We start from the raw sequence: 9,340 nt of genomic DNA, 5'->3' as shown, positions 1-9,340 counted from the left end.
TTTCTATTAATTTTAGATTTTAGAAATACTAATTATTATTATTGTTGTGCATATACAACAATATTAATATGTTCATTATCCTTCACAAAACACACTCACACAAACAAACATACATAAATACATACCCATACATATAATGTGTACGTCCCCGCATACGTCTAAATATAAATATATTTCAATTATCAATTAGTAAAAATATATCATTGTGACAATAATGTCTTAGTACATAGTATAATATTTTCTGAAAATATTATAAAATAGGCATGTTTTTGCGCTAATAAAATATAATAATGGTAAAACGGCAACAGCTAGGCACCAGCCCATCGGGCCGCTTTTAAAATCAGACAGGGGCAAATGCCCACTTTGCCCCCCCCCCCCCCCAACAAAATGATTAATATAATTTGTCGATACTCTATGTAGACATAACATCTTCTATAAAAGGTAGACTAGCTTTGTATATCCTATAGGGATCTTAAACTTTAAAAATCAATCAACTTTCATTTTAAAATGTATTATACTTTTAACGATAGCTCCGTAATATCACATTAATTTGAAATTATTATTATTATTATTATTATTATTTAGTTTGTGTTGCGGCTAGTATGTATATATTTAATTTAATCTACACTATAAAATAAAAATAAAACTATAAACTTTGATTAGTTTTTAGTTTTATTTTGATGCGTATAAAAAATAGAACATACAATAAACAATGTTTATATTCTACAATTTCGAATTATAAGTGAGTAAAGTATTATAATAAGGGGGTAAGTAAGAAATATTTGGACCAACAATTGGATGTAAAAGCTTTCACATCACAACTATTGACAATGGTATGAAACTAATAAACTTCACGATGTCGAAAAATCTTGTAATCAGTAACATATATTTATATTTTTTGAGGAACGTCAACAGCAACATAATTAGCATATAAGTGCTGTACATGTCATTCGAATGAAATTTGATGTTCAATAGATTTCTTTTTTGTCTGATTAAAAATTTATTTCGTTTATTGAATATCTAACATTTTATTTTTACAGATGTTGCATCAGAATTGAACAAATTTATCACGGCAGGCGGTAAGTATGTATAAATACTGTTAATTAATTTAAGTGTTGGGAATTTCATATTTTAACCATAAAACAATTTGTAAATGTTTGTGATTAATACTCTTGATGAATTTGAATTGCATCAAAACTGGACCTTAAAATGCTTAAAAAGGAAATACGAATATAATATATTTCTGATATTATGTTTTACTAACAAACAAGAATGTTGGTACCTAACACTTTTCAAAAAAAAGGCACCTACCTGATTTCTAAAATAAATAAACAAAAATATTATGAAAATTGTAGTAATTATTGTATTATGTTATTTTAAGAAAAATTTAATACGAATATTTAACGGCCCTCGCTACTGCCGTCAATTTTAGCTGAAAGGACCCAAAGTATTGACAAAATTAAAGTTAGTTAACGTTATCCGATTCGGATTCTAAAAAAACATTTGAACTCACCAGAAAACTGTCTATAGATCCTGCGAAGCACTTCGATAAAAATTAATTTTATATTATTGTGAACTACTGAACTGAATTGAAAACTTGAAAATATGAACTTTTTCGAATCATAATTAAAATTAAAATTAATATTAAAAACGGAAAATGTTTCTTACAATCTTCAGACATTTTTTTGCTGAATTCAAGTATTTTTTCAGAATCAAAAACAAACAACGGTAACTAACTATAATCTTGTCAAAACAAATATATGATTTTGCAAAATTCGTGTGGTTTCAATTTAATTTTTTTAATTTGTATGGTTATGGTTATCGAGTATTTGACGAGTGCATGCGCGTACGAGAGAGGATACTCGCATTTATTTTCACTCACACTAATAATCATCGGCGTCCGCAGGGGGGGGGGGCTAACGGGCTGAAGTCACCACATTGACCGTATTATTATTACTTAAAAAAAAATATTTATCAAGTTTCAACTGTCAACTATAGTAAGCAAGGTGCAAATTTCATATAGGTATTATGTCTTACCACAGTGAACTCATTTTTGAAAAAACATTGTATTTGCATACCAATTTTCATAAATTATCTGTTATTTTACGGTAAAAGTATGAACAACTTGTATGAAAGACCTTGTATTAAATTGACTAGCCTTAGCTATACATATTTAATATTTTATAAGTTTTAAGCTACAAATTAACTGTGGTTTTGACGAAATTTGAACTTTAAATGCTTATAAAAAATAACCATGATGCCTATGTATTGTTAATATTTTAGCTATAATAAAAACTTACGTATTACATTTTTTCCGCCTCCTAAAAGTACCAACTAGATCCAATTTGCTTCCAAAAACATACATCGGGCATCGAAGTTTATGATCACAGCATTTTTTCTACCACAAAAGTTGAGAAGTTACCAACATGTTAAAATACCTCAAATAAACGTCTGAAATTATTAGACTGGACAGAATAAAAATAAAATTGTAACTAATTTTCAAGCCCCCCCCCCCCCCCCATTGCAAAACCCTGCGTACGCCACTGATAATAATCATTTACAACTAGGTAACACATAGATCCCGGGCGGCTATGACAAGATTAGGAATTGCCTAAATGTTGCCCCTTAAATAAAGACCGTAGCGAGGCCCCTTAAATGGATATTATACGTATTATACGTATCTACGTTTGACATAAACTAGACGGTGTTTCTTAAATTTTTGCGGTTTTCCCACAATTTTACTTTAATCTACGCAAGTACTAACAATGCCTAACATATTATGCTACTATGCTACTGGAATACAATTTCAAAGTAGGACTTTTAAGTAATTTTAGTAGTCAAAGGCAAATGTTATAACTACTTTTCTAATTTCTCTTTCGGTTCATTAGTCTAAACCCAAAATAAATTGTAGAATAAATTAATTTTAATGATGTTGAAATTTGGGGAATTTGGGGTACCTAGCTATATTAGGGATATACATAAGCAGAGAAGTTAGTTTGTTGTTTAAATATAGAAACACAATTATTATTTTTTTTTTTTTAATTTCAATTTTTATTGATGAGTGATTAGTGATTTTTAAAAAAGTATAGGTACGTTAGCAGATACATAATTAAAACATAAGTGCTAGACATGTCCTTCGAATGAACGTTGAGTTCCAATTAATTTATTTTACCTGATGAACAATTTATTTAGTTTATTGAATACCTATTGAACATTGTATTTTTACAGAAGTAGTATCGAAATTGAAAAATGTGGAAGAAGGTAGTACGTGTGTATAAATACTGTCTATTAATGTGTTGGGCATTTCATATTTTTAATTTATTTTTAAACATTAGCCTGGTTTGTGGGCTAAAAATTGTTCTGTATAAAAGTATATAAATCGAGCTCTGTACGAGTGTGTAGAAAGGAATTCTAATGAACACACTCAACATAATATTTAATAGGTACTAATTTATTTTTCAGTTGGGATTATAACTCAAGCGATTGTATCCTATTGTAATGATGCTATTACAACAGACAAATTCAGAACTTCTCTTACCAACATATTTAATATTAAGAAGTATGTTACTAAGGAAGAAGCTTTATTGGCTTTAATCTCTTCATAAATTAAACTATATAGTATAATATTACACCACATTATATTGTATTAACTGCACTATTTCAAATATAAATACATACTACCTTTTTTTTTTTTTTTTCCTTTTGGAATCGTGGCCAGGGAGGGAAATATGGTGTTCTCATTGCGGCCTCCTTGGTCACATCGTTTATTAACAACAATAACAAACAAATACAATTTTACATTTTTGCAATACATGTTATTATACAAACAGAACTGTGGGGGGCCTCTAACCACCCTGATTGTGGCCTTCGGCCTACAGACATTATCTTAACTAATGCTATGTTCTTCGTCGATCAACGACCTGCTGCTTCGGACTTCTGTCTCGTTCGCTCCTGCAGCGCCTCCTTTTGGCCCATAATGGACTCGACCATCGCTGCAAATAGACTGGAGTTCCTCTTCGCTGCTGCCAGCAGCCTGACCTGATGGCGTCCCCCCGTTGGAAGATCCTCTTGCCTAGGACCACACATAAGATCAGCCACATCCTCAGGGCGAGGTGGTCTACCGAGGGATTTCGTCAGTTCCGCTCGGGACTCGTTCCAGAAGGGGCAGAGGAAGATGGTGTGCTCAGCGTCATCGTAGGCTGCAGTGCAGTGCATGCACGATGGACTTTGCGCCCTAGTCCTCTCGGTTAAGTATGCTTGAAAGCAGCCATGGCCTGACAAAGCCTGTGACATATGGTATGTGATTGCCTTGGGGCCGTAGTGCCACCATCTGCCCACGTCCGGGATCAATCGTTTCGTCCATGAGCCCTTGGTGGTGGAATCCCAGGTGGATTGCCACTCGCGGATGACCTCCATCCGCACCTCCCGTTTGGTGTGAGGCGTGCCTGTTCTTTTCGACTCAGCGTATCTCTTCCTCTCGTGCGCAAGGTGCGGGGCCGCACCTAAATACATACTACCTACTATAATAGTTCATACCTAATATGAATACGATGTTTTCGGCAAAATATAATTCAACATAATATTACTAAAAATAAATAAATAAATAAATAAATATCTGATAATATACTAGCTAATACCTACCTGTATATTTTTTTACAACATGTATAAAATAATTTTATAGCATGCGTATCATACGTACCTCGTATAATAAAATAGTATATCGCTGTATAAAAAAATTTTGAACCGGAAATGCTTAATTGCATGTGCTCAATGTTCATCCGATTTCTAAAACTTACCTTAATCGATTCGTCTGCCACCTGCAGATTCGAAAAAAAATGTAAAATAAGATAATATTTTAATTGTTTACTAGACTATAATATAGTCTATAGAAGTAGATTTACATAAAAAAAATAAGGGGGAAAGATCAGCTTACTGCAGAGCAAATGTCTTGGACAACATACCTATTCGCTATTCCAAATTCTATAAATATATAGTAGGTATTGACATTTTCTGTTGTCAGGTTTAAGATTTATGCAGATTGGATTGTTTAAATAAATAACTTAATATTATATTATAGCTATTTTACACATCCATAATAGACGAATTATCTTATAATTTTATATAGAAAAAAACATAAATATTAAATATAAATTATATACAAACTACATAACTACAGCAGTCCATATTCAAAACCGTGGCCAATATAGGTACAATATCACATTTTTTTTGTTTAAAAATACTTCAAATCATTGTCGCGCAAAATTAATCTGTAAACAATATTTTATTTGTCTTTGTATCGTTCACGCGAGGTTCATTCAGATTATTTTATCGTTTGACGACGCTATTATTTTTCACGAAAATCTGGACGACCTTATTTCAGTATCACAAAATATAATAATAAATAACATTCACTCGTGCAGTATATCTTTGCTCACGTACCTATTCACACGACGGTTATAAAAAAAGATATAATATTATGTAAGAAGTATGCGAGCTATAACTATTACTATTATACAACTATATTAACTATTATATTATTACATTTATACTATATGTCGAGTCCAGATATACGCAGCTGTATAGACGTATAGTAAATTATACATCTCATGGTATCATATACAACTCTTGTCACGTGAGCTATAAGGAACGGATTACTTTTGACGTGTAGGTACACATCAGGAGTCTGATTCGTATTGTTATTCAACTGTAAAAATAAAAGCTTATCTGTCGATTCGTTGTCGCGCACATTATAATATAAGCGTGTATAAATGTCCCATCACAAGCCGCACATAAAAAGTCGTTAGAAAGCTAAATTTGTCGTTAGAGTTTCTCGAAAGTCGAATTTGTTTTTAATATCGTTTATTTCTGTTGGTCTATAAATAAACAAGGTAGGTATACAAGTCGGTTAAAGACTTGTCCGACGGAAAAACATGGTTGGACACGAAAAGTTCGCCGACTGGATAACGTGCAAATCAAACGTAGCGGTAACCGCTCAAACGCCGCAACAAAACATGCGACGGACGATTCGCTTCGTCCGTCTCCAAAGTGTGGTGCGTTTTTTGGATTTGGCCGCGGCGAGGTCGTCCACGGCCGCCACCACCCGGCTTGCGTCGCTGTCACCGCGGCCGCTGTCGCCGGTATCCGGTTCCAGTTCTGCCTGGCCTCGTATCGTCCGGTCATCTGACGGCGGCGGGACTTCCAGAGCCTCGGCAACGTTGCCCGAGATGAGCCCAAGGGGACGGTCGACGGACACTGACGAGCCAGCGCGGTGTGGTGGCAGCGGGATTTTCCGGCAAACAGGGGCAGCCGGCTGCAGGTCGGCCAGATCGAGGCCCGTCGACTCGGCGTCAGACGGCTGACGGCCGCTCTCTGCCTGCGGCTGCACTTCCGCCGCGGCGGTGTCGTCTGCTCCAGCACATTTTGGTCCTCAGCAAAGTATGGTCACGTCTGGTTCGGACCGGTGTCGATGGCCAATCGCGACTGGTCCGGTGACGTTTTCCAAGGACCGGTATCAGCAGCTGATCGAGGATGGTCCGCTGACGTACCGACTAAACTGCAACAGCGTGCGTTCGGGAACGCGGAAACTGGCCGCGCGCAATTCGGCAAACACGCTTTGCATCACTTCCGCCTCGGTCAACTGCAAGTTAACGGATTGGTTTTCTGCGCAATCCATCACGATCATACGAGAATATAATATTATTTAGCTATAAGTCAAACACGACAACTGGTATTATATTAATATAATACAACGCGCACGGTGTATTGATTTGGTTAGCTGAAATATTGAAATGACTGACAATAAAACATTATTATACATTATACTGTACTGTTACAATCTATGGGAACAAGATTTTTGTTGATTTTTAATAGGCTTGAATAAAATATATTATAAGACACCTACTCTATTCCATATTAAATGCGTGAATTTGAAATTTTTGGAAATGCAAGAAAATTAAAGTTAGAATATTACGAAATTGTATAATAGGTACCTACTTGTAGATAGGAATTATGAATATTCCTTATTCTAGCCCCAATAAAATTGGTAATTGTGTAAAGAATCCAACTTACCATAGGTATTAAAGTATAATATATATGAGCTCAAAATAATAATTAAAAACTACTGATTCTTTTTAAACGATGAAACATTTTGATGGCCTATGCCTAATAATATTATATTATAATACTGTGTACCTGTGTACCCACGTAGTCATGTAGGTATACTAAATAATAGAAGTAATATAGTTAGGAGCAGTGCTTGAATTGGGAAAAATTAAGTAGAGGAAGTCAATCTAACGATTTAAAAACTACGTTCCAAGGGCGCAATTATTCAACACAGACCATACAAAAAATAGTAGGGGTACGCAAAAAAAAAATAAAAATAGTAGGGGAGCTCCGTCCCCCTGCGCACCCCCCCCCCCAATTCGAGCACTGGTTAGGAGAGAAAAATCAGGACGCGGTAGCATATAAGCATACCATACATTGCTAGAGACCCACAGGAAATCGAGAGCTCTCATTGGCTGTATTACATTGTGATAACATTATTCAATGTTTTCAAATTATATGTTTTTTTTTTAGTAACTGTTAAAATGTTAAATTAATTAATTGTATTAAAGACTTAAGTAGTTAAGACTTAATAATAATTAAGATTAATTAAAAAATGCTTACAAAATGCATTTACTGATAAGATCATGGGCCATATCAAATTATTAGTTCTTAAAGTTAAAATTCAAATTACGTGTAGGAGTAGGTACATATTATATTCAGTTTTAAAATAAAAATAATGTAATTAACAATAATAAATTATAAATATAGTGTATACTGTATTACATAAATTACAGTGTATGTTAATACCATCGAGAATGTATTGTTTGTTAATAAAAAATTAACACAAATTTAAAGTAATTATTTAATAAATTTATTTTTATTAGTCAGACATCATATAAATTGTATATATTTTAAAAACTTACAAATGTTATGGCTTAATTTTACAAATGCTAAGCTTTTGGATTATCAGCTATCAGCTAAAGTTTTTTTTTTTTATAAATTATCTAAGTATTATCTAGATAATTTTATTTGAATTAATCTATTATCTCATATAGATGATTATATTGAAAATTACACTGGTAATAATTTGTAAGAATATTATGTCAAAATTTGATATTAGTATATTTAATATACTAAACCATGATATTATAAACAACATGGTATGATCGCACAAGTCTAGATTTGGTCCAAGTCCGCGCAAAACTTCACTTGCTTACCCGTATTATCATTATTTTTGTTAGGTATAAGCAGTGGCGGCTCGTGTGTATGTGCACAAGTGCAGTGTGCACGTGCACTACCTACCCAACCACAAGAAAAATTGAAAACATAAATCATAATAATACAACTAAGTACCTGCTATGTAATTAGGATTATTTTCAAAATATAAAAATGTAAATTCAGAATATAAAGAAAATAATAATATAATAATAATATTATATTTAATATTTGGAGTGGGTTATATCGACTGCTAAACGGTTGTCCGACTGTCCGCGACGGAACGGTATCGGCGTGTATTATTATAGTAGTGGCAGTACTGCAGTTGTGCACACAATCGTTGTGCACATTTGTACAGTGTAAAAATTAAAGTAAGTCGGAACGCGCAGCCCGCGTTATAATGGAATTGGCGTGCACATAGCCAATTAAATTGTTTTCAGCGAATTATTTTCGACGTCGCGTCGTAGCAGCGTCGTTGCGCGTCGGCATCGGCATTATTATGTTATTAAAGTTTATTTATAGCTCGTTTATTTATTATATTCCGATTATCAGCTGATAATATTAGCTAGTCAGTAGTCGATCATTATCGGAAATTCAAAACATTAATCGTGACAATCGTGTCATGGGCGTCATTTCAGTTTTTTTTCTGGGTGTGCAAACTTATAGGCAGGCCAATTTTGACATTTCACCAGGCCATTAAAAAAAATATATATTTATATATATATAAATGTAGGAAACCTATGCAAACCTATGTAAATATTTCTTTCCTTCCCTTTTATAATTTCTAATTGAAACTCATAACGACTAATGCAACTTTTAAATAGCTAGCAATTCAAAGAATTAAAAGCTTATAAGCAGTTAAAGCAACCAGCTAATGTCATTACTGTACATATACAAAAACTTAAAATATATATTTTTTATATTACCAGCTATATATGAAAACATGTATAAGTTAATTATGACGGCGCATTGGAGTATTAATGGCAGGCCAATTGTTAACATTTTTTAAGTTAGTGGTGCCATTGCATGCCCTGCCCCCCCCCCCCGAATGACGCCCCTGAATCGTGTTTCTGTTTTTCAT

The sequence above is a fragment of the Acyrthosiphon pisum genome, chromosome A2 (genome assembly GCF_005508785.2).
Source record: "Acyrthosiphon pisum isolate AL4f chromosome A2, pea_aphid_22Mar2018_4r6ur, whole genome shotgun sequence".
In the NCBI taxonomy this organism is placed as follows: Eukaryota; Metazoa; Arthropoda; class Insecta; order Hemiptera; family Aphididae; genus Acyrthosiphon; species Acyrthosiphon pisum.
Note: the sequence above shows the minus strand (reverse complement) of the source record.